This window comes from Peromyscus maniculatus, chromosome 15, assembly GCF_049852395.1.
Source record: "Peromyscus maniculatus bairdii isolate BWxNUB_F1_BW_parent chromosome 15, HU_Pman_BW_mat_3.1, whole genome shotgun sequence".
Taxonomy (NCBI): Eukaryota; Metazoa; Chordata; class Mammalia; order Rodentia; family Cricetidae; genus Peromyscus; species Peromyscus maniculatus.
This window is the reverse complement of record NC_134866.1, coordinates 45,774,957-45,789,666: the sequence shown is the minus strand read 5'-3', so window position 1 is coordinate 45,789,666 and position 14,710 is coordinate 45,774,957. Positions and strand designations below refer to the sequence as shown.

The 14,710-nt window shown below is 42.8% G+C and overlaps 1 protein-coding gene across 16 annotated transcripts in view; it reads left to right on the top strand.

Annotated features, from left to right (window-relative positions):
• Pde4d (phosphodiesterase 4D) overlaps nt 1-14,710 on the top strand; it is a 1,451,136-nt gene that overhangs the window by 1,377,745 nt on the left and 58,681 nt on the right. The gene's annotated exons all lie outside the window — the stretch shown is intronic.

The window sequence follows — 14,710 nt, the reverse complement described above, 5'->3', positions numbered from 1 at the left end:
TTGTCTGTGGAGTAAAATACAACTGATGCTGTGAGTTCTCTTTAACTTCTGAACCTCTTCCCCTAATTCACCTCCTGAGTGTCTCCCTTCCTCCACCCTGGGCCTTCCTGCCCCTCCTGTGAAGAGCTTGTTATCTGCGTCATTGGAGTTTAAGCGGAGCTTCCTCTAGGGAACTTCCACGTGAAGGAAGCAGGCAATGAAAGGCAGGAACTTGATCATCTGGAGGATCCAGGGGCAAGTAAAAAAAATAAATGAATTCAAATTTAAAAAATAACTTACTGTGGCCAAGTATGCGGACAGGGCTGACAGGAAACTTTAGAGCAAGGTGTGGAGGTGAGGGCATCCCTAGGCTGATGAGGAAGGTTTCAGGAGAGCCAACTCCAGCGGAGCTTCGCAGAGGCTCACTGAACTTTGGATGAAATCCAGATCATTACAAATCTAGACTATTGTGTTGAGTAAGGGTACAGATTTTCTACCATTGATGAGATGCTTGGGGAATATAGGATTACACAAAAGAGAAAGAAGAAATCCTTAGACCTGTAGGGAAGAGTTTATTTTTAAGATTTTTAGGAACTGGAGAGGAGAATAAGGGCCAGATAGGATGAGGTGCTTTCCTTAGTTGTTGACTCAGGGGAGGGTTAGTATGCAGGTGTGACTTTGGGAAATGGTGTTGGGTCATAGATCATTGTCAGCTCCGCCCCCACCCCCAGGGTCAAGTATTTTGGGTCAGTTTTTGTTTCTTGAAGCTCATCTCATATAAAGTCCAGTTGGTCCAGTGACAGCTGAAGTCATTTGGCCAAGGCCATTTGTGAGTCAGTGCTGGAGCCAGAAAAAGAATCTGTCCCTTGATTTCAAATTGAACGGTCTTCCGTTGACCCCCACGTCAGCATTCCACAAAAAGTCAACTTTTCTTTCCTTGACCCCACGTTAGCATTCCACAAAAAGCCACCTCCCCACCCCACCAACCCCCGCCCTGCTGGGATGGGATCTTACTATGTTTATCAGCCTTGTCTCAAACACCTAGCTTTTATGGCCCTCCTGCTTCAACCTCATGAATGGTGGGAAGACATACGTGTGCCACCATGCCTGGCAATCATATGTCTTTATTCTACCTTGAAATGATCAACTCCCTGTGGGATTTGCTAAAACACTACCCCTAGGAAAGTTTCTGTTACTAATAGTAAAAACTGTGGCTAGGAAAAAGCAAACACGCTGGGGAGAAGGACCAATGTGTAAACTTCTTGCCACACAATTCCCAGAACTGGTGGAATGTGGATGCACACAGCTGTAATCTCACTGCTCCTATGGTGCAGTAGAGGTGGAAGAGAGAGAATACCCAGAAGTTTGTAGGCCACAGAGCCTGGTATACGAAGCAGTAAACTGTAAGAGACCCTGTCTTAAACACACTGGAAGGAGCAATACCTGAGGTTGTCCTTGGACTTCTATACATATGCCAGGGCTGAGTGTGTTTCACAAAGACAAATATGCAGCATGTACACACACACACACACACACACACACATGAGGTGAGCGGCATGACCACCGAAGTCCATACTCTTAATTTGTATGTTTCTTAAAGTATTTAACTTTTTAAAAAGGTAGAAATTTCTAAAAGCTAAATGTTGTCTTAATAGTTTAACTATGGGATTTTTAAAAGACAAAATTCTAGCAATAGTTGGCCAACATTCCAATAGTCTGTTGTTCTCTCTGTGATCCTACTGACCAGAATTTAAGACCCACCAAGCATTTTCATTCACTTATGCAGTCTCATAATGTGATGGCTTCTAGATCCACTTAGTGAGTGCCCTCTGCCTTATATGCCCAGTTGGCACACCTATAGTGCTCCACTCCATGGAAACTCGCAGATGTGTAAAGAAGTTATTTATAAATGCATACCTGTTAGCTAGTGTGCACCACCGAGTGCCCTAGACTTCACCTCTCACGTGAAGCAGAGAAGTGGCAGGGAAATATATTACAAAAGGGAGGGAGGAAACATAAGAATCAAAGTTTCATTCATCGAACGAGCTAATTCTGACTTTTGTACTTCCAAATCAATTGGCATGCTTCAAATTCAACCTAGTGGGTCAAATCAAGACTTTAGCAGATTAAGTAGAATAGGAAACAATAGCGCCAACTGCATGTTATAAAAATAAATGTTATTTTGTATGAAGTTTTTTCTATTCTCTGTATAGCAGATAAAATGTATGTCTGTGTGCATATGGTATATATAAATTATTTAATATATACTGCTTTAATTATATATAGATTTATTTTGTATCATATATGTGTATATATGTATTACTCCTTTTGTTTCACTTAAGTTGAAATCTATGGCTTATTAATGACCCTAATAACAAATTTTGTCATGAATATATGTTACATGTACATACACACTCATACAAAACATTAGAATTACTTAGAGTAGCAGCTACCACCATCTTATTTTTAACAAATACAACTATCACAAGATTCCTGTCCATGATTTTATTCTAGCAGCACACACATACCTACAACCATGAGCACAATTAACAATAGTATTCATTGCACCTCCAATTTTCATCAAGTCATCTGTGTATATATGTATAGAATACGCATACACAATATATACATATATATAGTGTGTGTATGTGTAGAATTCACATATATTAGTTTGCATGTACATAGTTGCATCTCACTGATAAATAGAAGTGGCTGGATTTCACTTAATACTTCCAAACCTGTATGAATGAATTGAAGTGTCAGAAAGTCATGGCACACCCCACAGAAGTTGAGTTCTCCATAATGATTACTTGTGGGAGGACACTGAAGAGTACTAAAAGTATAAGCTGGGGACTGGAGCTCATGAAGACAGAACACTTTCAAGATATTGACTCTTTCCAAGTGAATAGTGGATATGCTTAACTGTGAATTTGTTGTGTTTATTTTCAAAGAAGTACAGGGAGGTGTGGCCTCCCATCAGTATCATAAGTATGTACCTAAACAGGATTCCTTTTTAGTGTTGTGTTTTAGGAAGAGATAGGGAGGAGATGGATTGTTATTAAAAAGCAGCTCTTGTGTGTTACATGTCGCAGACTTGATAAATGTTTTACAAATAAATCACACATTTAAATTTAAGCAAGTCCAATTAAAAAGAAATAAGGACATGAATATATGCTTTTTTAAAGTCAAAGTTAGCCTTAAATATCCAATAAAATGGCAGGCAGTGGTTGGTACACGCCTTTAATCCCAGCACTTGGGAGGCAGAGGCAGGGAGACCTCTGTGAGTTCGAGGCCAACCTGGTCTACAGAATGAGATCCAGGACAGCCAATGTTACACAGAGAAACCCTGTCTCAGGAAAAAAATAATCCAATAAAATGTGTGTAAATGACTAGAGTAAACCTTCCAGAGGATGCATTTGTGGGGGGTGGGGGGTGGAGGGTGGGGTGTGGCCTTACTGTACAAAAGAGCAAACCGAAAACACTTGGCAAAAGTTTTCCGGATGATGCTGGCTTACCAAGCCGCCATTTGAACCTAATGCTCTATGGCTCAGGACAGCAGGAGTAAAAGGCATGCCTCCAGGAGTCTGCTTCCCTCCGCATCTCTCCACCGCTACAGTGGCTTCCTAATGTCCCTCCTTGTCTCTTGTCTGTTTTCTCTCCCGGAACTACCAGTGCACTTACCCAATGCCCACAACATCCATTAGCTCAAGGCCACATGTCTGTTTTCAACTTTATTTCCCTCCTCTCCCTAGGAGGAATCTCTTCCACGCATTTGCGGTCCGTGAGTGAAACCCTTATTCGGGCTGCATCAATTTCTTCTACTTGGAAACAATGCCAGCCCGAGCCCCCGCGCCTGTCACCTTACAAACCACAGATTCTGTTGCAGACTCTCATCCAGGACACCTTCTTCCTTCTTCTCACTCAGCCTCAGTCCATACCCTGCCCCCTCCCTGCTCTGCATTTCAGCAGCCTTCTCCAGCTGAATGATTTATGTGCCACCTTATACCATCTCTAGGCAGCGGCTGATCTTGTGTGTGATTTTCTCAGCAGGATATTGTAAGGTCTTGCCTAGGTCTAGGCCACTGAATCTTTCATGTTCTTGGATTTCACTATAACTAGCACATCACAGAGAATGCTGTAAATATGGATGGTGATTTTGATTGCTCTTCAAGGAGAGAAAATGAAGAGGAAAAGAGGGAGGAACATTATTTTACATTTCTCAATAGCATATGTCATGAAGGCAGGAGGAGCCAAGCACAGTTATACAGACAAGCTTGTAATCCTAGCTACTCCAGAGGTTGAGGTGGGCAGGTAATTCAAAGCTAGCCTGAGCAACTTAGCAAGATCCCATCTCAAAATAATACATACATACAATGTGCATGAATGCATGCATGCATGCATGCATACATACATACCTACATACTAGAAAAGAACAAGAAGTGGGCTACAAAGACAAGAGAAATGGAATATTAAGAAATGGAGATGTGTGATATGTAGAAACCTTTGTATCACATGATTTATCTGACATCTGAGTCATAGGACAATGTTTTAAGGTATGGTTTATCAAGCGATGATAATGGACAGATGGAAGAAAATACTCCAAAGTTTAGATGATGCCTGTTAAGTGACACTAACTGAACTACAGAGGGTCTAGCTTTTGATTGGCTTATATCCACTACAAATCTCCAAAAAGTAGCTGCACATGCAATTTCTCAAGCTTGTTTAGCCAAAGACCTCTCCTAGCAAGAATATTATAAAGATCGGGTTCCCTGGCACATTCTTTGGGAAATGTTTGCAGAGATCCTTCTTGTAATCTCATTGTAAGTGATGCTTAGTTGTGACCTATGCTGTACCCTAATCATATATGTTCATATATACTGATTTTGCATGATTTAGTGTAGTCTAACAAAGGCTTTTTCAGATGTGAGAGTGTTCATTCACGTTAAGGTCATAATTGTACAATCCCTAATTTATAAAATAGAAAAGCATACAGGTACTGTATAAAGATGGCACAGAATAATAAATAACACAGCTAGAATTCTAGAATTCAGATTCTGGGTGATTCAAGACCCTGCTCTTTCTGATTTGTCATTCTACTTCCCCAGGGAGCCCAGGGGGTATGGATTCTTGCATGTGTATCTAAGAGCTTGTTTATACAAGTCTATATTTTCCTAGATATCTTTGCAAGACTATAAGACTAATTTCTTGGGGTTGGAGAGACGGTTCAGTAGTTAAGAGTGTTACTGCTAGCTGGGTGGTGGTGGCTCTCGACTTTAGTCCCAGAACTTAGGAGGCAGAGCCAGATGGATCTTTGTGAGTTCGAGGCCAGCCTGGTCTACAGAGTGAGATCCAGGACAGGCACCAAAACTGCATGGAGAAACCTTGTCTCCAAAGGGGAAAAAAAGTGTTACTGCTTTTGCAAAGGACCCAGCACCCACATGAGTGTAACTCCAGTTCTGTAACTATCTGTAACTCCAGTTCCAGGGGATTTGATGCCCTTTTTCTGGTCTCCACCAGCATTACGCATGCATGCAGTGAACATGCATTCATACAAGGAAAGCACTCATTCACATGACATACAAATAAATTTTATAAAATGTTTCACGAGCTTTGGTGAAGTCTTTAAAAATGAAGTTTTCTTATAGCACTTTGTGTATGGAGCCTGCTCATACACAAGTGGCAAATGGTTATACCTGGTATATTCCACAGCTTGGAATGTTTTCTATAATGCCCAGGTAGTTACCAAACACAGGTTTACCAGTAGGCTGGTTTTATCACTTATGGGGTTAACATACAATACAAGTAATGACAATAAATATTAACATAAGAAATAATCTTTTTGAGTCTCTGTTCATAGTATATATGGTTTTATTTTCTTCTTCTCTATGTGTGCTTTATATGTGTGCGTGTGTGTAAGTGCATGTGTATGTGGGGGACCATGTGCATGTGCATGTGGAGGCCAGGGCTGACAATGAGTTGACTGTTGACAATCCCTTGTTTATTCTCCATGAACTCTTCTGTGGCAGACTCTCTCACTGCCCTGGCACCCAATGTCTTTTCCTCCCAAGCATTGGGATTAAAGATGAGCCAACACACCCACCTGGATTTTATGTAGATGCTGAGGTTCTGGGGCTCTCATCTTTGTGCTTGCAGTGTAAAAACTTTGTCAACTGAGACGTATCCCCAGCTTCAGCGTTAATGCTTAATTCTCAAAAGCTTAGTCTACTAGAAAGCCCCAGTCTTTTTTGGAGTGTGTGTGTTTGTTTGTGTGTGTGTGTGTGTGTGTGTGTGTGTGTGTGTGTGTTTCCTTAACATGGCTTCCATTGCTTTAAATGGAATCACTGTCTCTGTGCTATTACTTTCCCTTAGATGGCTTACAGTGAAAGAGGTTTCAATGTAAAACAGAGATTGGTGAGACAGTGAAAGAAGAAAGCAGATCCCTATCCTGATTCTGAATAAGTTTCTTGGGAAGGGGTGATTAAAATAATTGCCTTCCCTTCCCCGGCACACATTTTCAAACTGGAGTCCTTGATGATGTCAGGAAAGTCAGCAAACACTGTTAGAATTAAAAAAAATATTGATTCTATGACTTTATGTTAAGTTTTCTGGGGACATTGGCATCCGATTCTCGAAAGATTTATTAGGCTTCCAAAAAAGTGAAGTAGCACGGTGTCTTTTAAATCACAGAGCTATCAGAAAGCACACCCTCAAGTCAATGACCCTTCCTCATTGATGGACACTCATTTAAGATGCTGTGCCTGCCAAGTGAGGAGGGAAGATGAAGGATGAAAAGGGTGGTGGGCACAAGAGGAGTATGAGTAAAGTCAAGTTGGCGGTGAAAACAAATACAGGTGTAACATGGTTCAGAACTATCCAGGCAACAAAATTATTTTTTAAGACTGAAATGTCCTATTAGGGATGGCATTATCAAAGGTGTGAAGATTAAGAACTCTCTTAGAAAAGGAAAAATTTAGCAATGAATACATGTGGAGGGAGTTTGGGGGTGGAGAAACATGGGGACGAGATGGAGGGGGGATGGAACTGGGAACACAGAATGCAGACAGGGACTGAGGTGGTGCTAAATTTTGCTGCACTGAAAGAAAAAAAAAAACAAATTCAGTTATGGCTATCAGAAGGTAAAAGTGAACACTATGGCTAAGCTGAGTGTGGACCAGCAGGATTCTCCATTGTGTCTTCAGGAGAATCTCTTCTTTTGCTTTTGGTTTAGGGTAGCACTTGACATCTACTCTATTTAACCATTTCCTGCCAAGTTTCTTACCTATGTATTAATTACTATGTAATTTCACCTTACACTCCTAAGATCATGAGATATATTCTTTAATGTTCTTTTTAGTATTGTGTTGCTAAAATATGAGATGGGAATGTAAATTGTCTTACCCCAAATCTGTGGGTATATATGGCCTATCTTGACTATCAGTGGCAAAGCTTTAGTATTTGGAACATCTCTTTTTCACAGTTCTCAGGACAGAAGGACTGGAATCAAGATGATAGCCCCACCCCCTCCCCCGCTTCTGTGTAGGACCCCTGTGGGTATAGGCTGCCAGCTCCTCCCCTTTGTTTCCTCATAACAGAAGAAGAATGTCCTCTTCGAAGGGGTTAGCCCCACATGTACAAGCTCTAATGCCCTAACCTGGGCACTTCCAGTTAGCAAGCCGTGACAACATCAGTGAGGATTAGACTTCAACATACTGATGTGAGGGAAATTCGAATCTTCAGTCTCTAACATCATTCTCCTTTGAAATTCTCTTTTCTTTACTCTTGGGACATGCTTCACCTGGCTTTGCACTCCCCGCCCCCTTCTCCAGTTCTGGTCTGATTTCTCCTCATATGTCCCGCAGTCCCTACCTTGCCTCATCACTTTCCACTTCATTCCAAAAAGCAGATTGACTACATGATGTTGTAGCCTGGAAGAATTGCAATGGAGTCTTCAGGAACAGTTGGAAGCTCTTAGGATACTGTACGGTTACCTGGCTGCCTTCACTTTTGCACATTGGCTGCCTGCTTAGACCTGATCTGCTTGTAGTTATCTGAAGAACCCCTGTCCTGCCAATGACATTAGCACCTCTGTAGCAAATGCCGCCTTCTGTCCTCCGCCAAGTCAATTCTCAGTTTGCCTTGGGGACTCAGGACTGACATCCTCCCTTGCAGAAAGTGGCTGCGGATCGCTTCCAGGCTGTACCAAGGATCACTTGTTCTGTCCCTCATCTCTGCCATTAGTACTGCTTCCTTTCCCTTCACCGAACAGGTTGCACACACGTGGCACGCTGATTGCCTTAATCACTGGATTCTGAGCACCTGGAAGTCCAAGCCTAGCGCTTTTTCTTGGTTGCACTCAGCACGCGACACAACGCAGGTGTTGAGTATAAGTTTATGAAAATGAAAAGACGATCAGCCTGACCAGCAGCATGTCAACTATGGGTTAGCGGAATTATATATATATATTTGTCTATTTATTCATGTTGTGCCTGTGTATGGACATCTCTCTGGCCCTGTAAGCAGAAACTTTTGTGTACTTCATTTAGTGTTTAATCTCTTAACCTTGCTTAGGAAATTGCTGAAAGAATGAATGAGTTGCTCAAAAAAAAAAAAAAAAAGAAGAAAAGAAACAAAACCCAACAAACACAGGCTTCATCTTTCTAGCCTCGCTTGAGAGGAATCATTTTTGTTTGAACCACAAATAAAGTTCATGTCTAAAGGAGGCTATGTTTGTTGTTCAAATAAGCAGTTACAGTCTATGTAAATTCTGTTCTGCATCTAGGAGCACAGTTGGCACATTCGTACAGAGGATAGTTTTTTTTTTTTTTTTTTTTTTTTGAGGCGGAAAGACAAAATGGAGAAGGGGAGAGAGTGTATTAAGTAAGTACTACAAGATCATTTAACTCATAGCCTCCCGTTGAGACCAAAATAACCCACAACATTCTACTCACTGCCTTCAGTCTCTAGGTGAAAAAATACAGTGTCTCAAAATTAGTGAATGCAATTGAATGTGGGAACTTGTGTTTCTTCAATTTCCTTCGAGGAATAATACAGTTTATAGCTGCGTACATGTCCACAAAGCCTCTAACTCACTTGGTAGCCCAGGCTGGCCTCGAACTCGCAGAGATCCATCTGGCTCTGCCTCCCAAGTGCTGGGATTAAAGGCGTGTGCCACCACCGCCCGGCATCTAACCCAGAATTCTAAACACAACTGGCGTCCACTCTCACTCCTTAGCAGCCCACCCCTTATCACACTGGGGGTGAGAACATTGCTGCTTTTTCTCTCTTGCACTCTCGTTTCCGGCAGACATTTGTACTTGGGACAACATGGTGTCAAGTTTAGTCTCTTCAATGAATTAAAGCAATTCAGCATTAAATGACTTCAATCACTTTTTTCCCCCTTTGGTTTTTCGAGACAGGGTTTCTCTGTGTAGTTTTGGTGCCTTCCTGGAACTCACTCGGTAGCCCAGGCTGGCCTCGAACTCGCAGAGATCCGCCTGGCTCTGCCTCCCGAGTGCTGGGATTAAAGGCGTGCGCCACTACCACCCTGCTCAATCACTTTCTTGAAGACAGGAGGGAGGGAAATTTTATAGTATGCATTTACCTCATAAGCCAAATCTCAGTCTCCTCTCTCTCTCTCTCTCTCTCTCTCTCTCTCTCTCTCTCTCTCTCTTCACTCTCCCCCTCCCTTTCCTCAATCAGGTTATCTTTTACTTTACTATGTAGAAGAAATAACTTGAGAGATAGTTTTTAAGGAGAGGAGACCTGTACCCTCCTGGAGTCATACTGTGCAAGTCCTATTCATGTCTAACAAAGGGAGAGCCATATGCCTGTATAGGACTTCGTTTGTTTTGGTTTTTGAGACAGGGTGTCATGCATGACCCTGACTGGCCTAGAACTCACTTTGTAGACGGAAATGGCCTTGAACTCACAGAAATCCACCTGCCTTTGCCTAGTCCTGGGAGTAAAGGCTTGTGCTACCATCCTGGCTGCTTCTACAGGATTTTATTGCAGAGATTATCTTAGATTAGAGTAACTACCAGAGAAGCAAATGATCTTATAGATTAATATTATGGTAATATAAATATTTTCAAAAGTAACATCCTCATTGACTGTCCTTACCTCCACAATCTTGTGTTGTACAAGTAGAGTTCTCCATCTCAAATAAAAGAAGATGCCACATCACACAGTACCCTGAGTAACTCAGCAGCTGCTGCTTCTGAAGATAGTCCAACATTCCTACCTGCTGATCCCTGAGATTTGCATAGCCAGTGTCTGCTGATGTGTCAGATTTCTCCAAAGTTTGTCTAGGCTCCTTTCCCTCAGCAAGGCTCTCTGTTTGAGGCAGTCCGTTTTCCTCCAAGCACAGTCACACATCTTATTGTCCAAAGGTCCAGGTGTATGCTGCTTTTGTGTGTGTCTGAAATGCCCTTCCTGCCTGCCTTCTTCCCTTCTCTTCCATGCATTAGTTCCTTACTATACGGTGACCAGATACCTGGCCGAACCACAGAGGCAACACACAGAGTCCAGGTAGATACAGAAGACGTGGTGAAGTTCATGAAGGCAGGAGCATGTGGGCTGGACTCTCCTTGTGGTGGATCACATCTCTTGGAGAAAAGGAGAGTGCTGATGCTCACGGGCCTCTCTGCTTCTTACCCTTTTTATTTAGTCTGGAGTCCCGATTCATGGTCTAGTGCTGTTCACACTCAGGAAGGCTCCCAGCTCTTTAGTTATTCCTTCCCTAGAAAGTCCTCATCGTCTAGTCCAAAGGTGTGCCCCATCAACGTCCTGTAGTTTTGATGATCTACAGTAACCACCACACTGGGTTTCTTTCCCCAGGACTAAGCCTTCTCTGCCCCGGTTGTGTGCCAGTATGACTTAAACAGGCTCTTTTACCATCTCGCAGTCCGTGAGCTCCCTTCCTTTTCCACTGTATGGAGTGCTAAAATTGTCTTCAATGAAAGACTCTGGTCTTCCCTTGGATAAGGGACACATTCACACTCTCATTGTGTTTCTGCAGACTCTAATAAAGTTCGTATCACATGGTGCCAGATAAATGTTGAGCCATTGAGCAGACTAAAAGTTAATAGAAGTCAATCCATTTGCAAAATTCTACTAGAGCATTTGGCAGCTCTAGAAAAAAAAATCGTAGTTATTGGGGAAATGGGGGGGACTCAAAAATATTACACATATCTCTACTTTGAGTGTTTCTTTGAAGCATGAAGTGAAAGTTTATGTATTTTATATGATTTAAAAATACTTCAAAACAAGAACTCTATGCCAGAAATATCCTAGGAAATGGGAGCATCTTGCTGTCGACACTCTGCCTCAACCTGATATATATATATATACACTGAAAGAGAATCCAGGGTCTTCATATACTTTCCATCAGTTAAAACGTAAGGGGGGGGGGCTGTGTCAGCCAAAGTTAGTGGTAACCTGCGCAGATCTTCTCCTGTAGCAGAGCCGAGGAATGATTAGCTCACACGGAGGGCAGAAGTTATTTTCTCTCTCTGCCCACTCCATACATTCATCAATTCTTCCCTTAGGACAAAGGGCACTGAAGTGTGGATCGGGTGAGGAGAAATTGGAATACATTAAAAAGGCATGTTTGAGCATTTTCTCTTAGAAGTTGTGTTTGTTTTATTTGATGTATTTAATTAAAAAAAAGAGTCAGCTGTGATCATTCTGTGTGAATTTTTAAATGGAGAGTAGCAAGTGGTACCCAAAGTTTGCCTGTGTTATTACTTTGTGTTTTGACTTGTTCTGTCGCCGTAGGCCTCTCTAGGAATGATGGCAGACCTATACAGACCCTTAGCCCCCACAGACATTGACAAAGAAACTTAGCATTTTCCAATCTTCATGTCCTGCAGCGTGACTCTTTTTACCTCACAGTGAGTTGTGGGTAAGAGTAATGGGCCCAACATTTCACAGGAAAACAGCTTCAGCCTGTAGCCAACTCCCGTGGCTCCGAGCTGACGGCGTTTTTTCCCTTTCAAAGGGAAGCTGCTGTTTCAGCATCCTCTCCGGAGCCCTTGGCAAGATGTCAGGCCATGTGTCAGGGGAACCCTTGCGCACATTACTATGACGGAAGCCAAGTGCCGTCCCACAAGTATTGAGTAGTACTTAGACTCAGGGGAGTTAAAGCAGACGCACGGTATTGCACAGCTCAGGGTGCCTTGAAGAACACCAACGCTCATGTTATTCCTTAGCTGCCTGTGACCCAGCCCTTTTCCCGTCTCTGTGGCGTTTAGCCAGTAGTGTTGGGTGAAGTGTTTTCTTTCATTACCTCCTCAAGTTAAGCAACACTCGGACAGTTAAATGGAAGAGTTTTCATATATTTTTAAGTAGGGCCACAGCATATAGGACCCCCTAGGGGGCATTTTGTTAATGAATGCTGCATGTGTTCTTGGTAAAGGCCAACGTTAAACTGGCCCGCCGTGTTGGTCCAGCTGACGGCAGATGACATTTAGGTGTGTTGTTTGGTGTGGTGACTCAATTTCCTGTAGGTTAGCTGGCAACTTCACATTGAGTCTCCCCCCACCCAGCGGGGAGGGATGGAAAGGTCAGTTACTCGATGTCTTAGTATAGTTGGGGTCAAAATTCCTGAAAGTGAAGACTTAATAGTGACCCTAAAATCCTGGAGCTGGTCACATTGCCTCAGTCCAAAAGAAGTAATTTCTCAGCCCAACAGGTCTTTATTCCAGCCATGGTTTTACAAAAGGGATTTGTTTATTCTGTGGTATGTAAATATTCTCTCACCAATACGTACATGTTTCAGGGTAATTTCATTCTCTAAATATATAGAGAGCATGTAGGAGATTTTGGAACTTATGAATGTGATCTTGCTTGATTTCTTATAGTCAAAATCACTAAGCGATGATTTCAATATGGAATGGGTCTTCTGAAACCAATTACTTCCCATGTTGCTGGACCACCCCCTCACAGACTAACCCGGGTCTAAGTGCACGATGTCTTGAAGCATTAACTTGAAACTTTGTCGAAATTACTGTTCCACATTTAAAAAATAAAGACTGAAACATAATACATAGATCCATATCCTGCTAGGTCCAAGGTCTGAATTCTACTTCTGATTTCAGAAAACGTTCATTAAGACAGTAAAGGTGGGGTCAGGGAGTGCCTGCCACGTCCTGGGAGGTCCCCTGGAACTCAGGCTTTCAGAGAGCTGGGTGGCAGGAAACAGGGACACAGGACATCAAGCTTTAGAGATGTGTAGAGGACCCCTGGCTTTGGACAACTGAAAAGATGACAGGAGATGGATGCTACACAATCGCTTATGCCTCTGAATGCACTGGATGTACACACTATGGACAGCGCCTGTGACCAGAAATGATTTCCTGTTTTACAGAGTAGAGAAAGGAAAACAGCAACAATAGAGCCATATAATAAATGGGACTGCCACGGTGTCCAGAGAATGCTCAGCGTACTATATGGAATGGATCCAGTATATTTAAATGTTGAACTATTGCTTCTGATCTTTAGGTTGTGGGACTACAAAGGACTTTCTATGTTTTGTGTGTGTGTGTGTGTGTATAAAAGATACAAGCATGTATGTACTATTTTACAGTTTTATAATCAGGGGAAAACTCAACAGATAAAATATTTAATGTTTTCCTTGTAATTTATCTTTAAGATTGTTTCCTTTGTTAAAGAAAAAAAAAGTATCAGCCTTCAATTTCAGCTCACCTGGCAAGCTTTAGGCAGCTGTTGACTCAAAGTCTATTTACAGAGATTAATGATGGCGGAAAACACAAACAGAGGCCAATTTGAACGCACAACACTCAAAATGACGAGCATATGGCTTAAAAATCTTGGATCGCGACAAGCCAAGTAGTAGGCCTACCACAAATCGGGAAGTTTACTGAAACTTACACATTTAATGGAGATCCCAGAATCTTGACATTCAGCCCACAAAATTCTTTGCCATGCTTGATCATTAGTGGGGTCTACACGGGGACAGAGTTTCTTTGCCCCACAATACTGTCAATCAGAAGATTTTCGAAAAGGAGGACCCCAGTCCTTTCTGCTGACAGTTTCGTAGGCTAGACCCTTGGGCTTTCTACTTTTCTCTCGCTGAAGTCGTATTTCTGGTCAGTTTTGGACCTGATCCCTTGAGGGAAGGTACCCAAGGTCAGCTTTTATCAACAGAACCCATTTCCCCCACAATGCTTTGGATGTTTATTTCATCTATGGTGAGCAGAAACAGACTTCCAAACTTTCTGCCTTGGACCCAAGTCCAGGGTGTTCTCGTGCATTCTGCAGAGGAGACACCCTGAGGCAGGGCATGTGTAAATCTTACCCTGTGGTTCCTTCACATTGCTGTTCCTTTAAGGTGATTCTGAACGTGAAATGCAGCCTGTTGCCAAGTTCGAAGGCATTCTGACCCCAGGATGCTATGGTTTGTCTGTTAACATCCACACTAAATTTTAGAGGGGCTGGCTGGGTATTGGTAGTTTGTCCTTAGTAGAAATTATTTTATTCCCATAATCCTGTCTTTTCAAGTAAGTAAATCCCGGGGAAACTCCCAAACCTCAACCTGCAGGAAGGGTAGTGTCTGTCCTAAGTCACCTTGCTTTCGCCCAGGCCTGGCAGGCTGAGCTGGGGCAGAGCTGGCCGGGGACTCCGCTGTGCGCCCTGGGTCCCCGCGGGGCAGGTGCGCGCTCGGTCGCACGCGCCTGCGCGCTGGGGGCCGGTCGAGCCCCGCCTGAGCCCC